Source organism: Brassica napus, chromosome C2 (assembly GCF_020379485.1).
Source record: "Brassica napus cultivar Da-Ae chromosome C2, Da-Ae, whole genome shotgun sequence".
NCBI classification, from domain to species: Eukaryota; Viridiplantae; Streptophyta; class Magnoliopsida; order Brassicales; family Brassicaceae; genus Brassica; species Brassica napus.
In genome coordinates, this window is record NC_063445.1 from 29710778 (window position 1) to 29712586 (window position 1809).

Below are 1809 nucleotides of genomic sequence, written 5' to 3' on the forward strand. Positions count from 1 at the left end.
AGGTTCTTCAACTCATAGCCAACATGCTTCTCACTTCTTGTTTGAGACTCCAGGATTTGTTTCAGTAGAGCTTCAGTGGTGTTGACCTGAGGAGTTGAGGTAGAGGGATTAGATTGCTGTTGGGAAGAATGGTTGCCCTTGTTGTTGAAACCAGGAGGAGGGTTTTGCTGAGGTTGATAGCTGCCTTGCTGATTATTCCGAGGCTGATAACCACTCTGTTGGTTGTTGGAATAGGATTTCTGTTGGTAGTTGTTGTACTGAAAGTTGGGCTCTTTCTTGTACCAGCTACCATTGTTGTTGATGAAACACAGCTCTTCCTGACCTTCCAAACCCTCAACTTCATGGACAACAACTGGTGTCTCTTGGCTTGGGTTGCCAACAAAGTGCAGCTGCTCTTGGGTAGCTTTGTCAGCAATGAGGATGTCTATCTTATCTTGTAGAGCCTTCAACTCCTTCCTCGTCTGCTTATCATCTGTTCTACTACCTCTGTCGTGGTCTCCACTGTAGACTGCATCACTTTTAACCATGTTGTCAACCAGCTCCTCTGCATCCTCCTCAGTTCTCCCCAAGAAGAACCCATTGCTAGCTGTATCCAGTCTGGCCCTGTACTTAGGAAGAGCACCACGGTAGAATGTGCTCAGCAAACTCTCCTTAGAGAAACCATGGTGTGGGCATTGAGCTTGGTAGCCCTTGAATCTCTCCCAGGCTTCACTGAATCCTTCCAAGCCCTTCTGTTGAAAGCTGGAAATCTCATTTCTCAGCTTAGCAGTTCTTGAAGTAGAGAAGAACTTCTCCAAGAATGCTCTCTTGCAATCATCCCAAGTGGTGATAGAGTCGCTGGGTAGAGACTTCTCCCACTGACGTGCCTTATCCCCCAAAGAGAAAGGGAATAGCTTGAGCTTTAAGGCATCTTCGGACACACCATTGGTTTTTGACAACCCACAGTAGCTGTCGAACCTGTCCAAGTGATCAAATGGATCCTCTAGAGCCAAGCCATGATACTTGTTGTTCTCGATCACGTTGAGGAGTCCTGATTTGATCTCAAAGTTGTTGGCTGCCACAGCGGGTGCTCGGATTCCCAATCTATGACCATGAATGTTGGGGCGATCGTAAGTGCCAATGGGTCGAGCTGCTCGCTGTTGGTTAGCTGGAGCATTGTTATTAGCGCCATTGACGCCTGCATCATGCTGATGAACGTCTCCCATATCAGTGTTCAGTCTTTGCAGTTGAGCCTGTTGCTCTTCTTCTCTTTTCTTTCTAGCACACTCTCTCTCTAAAGCTCTGATGTCTGCAGCTCGTGGAACTAGGTTTGATGGACCGTTGCTCCGCAAGTTCATACACCTGTAGAATAAGAGGAGGTGAAAAAGAGTCAGTAACAAAAGAAAATAAAAATGACTTAGTCTCAAGCAATTGACTAAATCTCAATGTTTAAATCTACTCAGAATTTGGCAACGGCGCCAATTTGATGTTAGGAGTTTTCAAGGCTCCTAAGACAAATGTTGTAGTATAAATGATTGTCGAACCAGTTCTGAGAGATATGAAAGCACCGAGAATGCAAGTAATCACTTAATCTAAGTGCAACCAATGGTTTTTAAAAGGGTTTTTAAACTATAACTAACTAAAAGGAATAACTAAATGATACTTTCTTAACTATGGGAAAAGAGAACTCATGGATATAGGGATTAGACCTCGGGTGATCAAGTTTCGAACTAAGGATGGCAAACGATCAATCAAACTATCAACCTTAAGCTTAGACACAATCCTAAACAAACTCTATGTCTAGATGAATGTTCATTTACTAACACAATC

General features: G+C 43.9%; 1 non-coding gene across 1 annotated transcript; it reads left to right on the top strand.

Moving 5' to 3' along the window:
* Positions 1–657: 657 nt before the first annotated feature.
* LOC125582648 lies at positions 658–764 on the top strand. The gene has a single exon (XR_007320105.1). It is a non-coding gene; the product is annotated as a small nucleolar RNA R71 (small nucleolar RNA).
* The last annotated feature ends 1045 nt before the right edge of the window (positions 765–1809 follow it).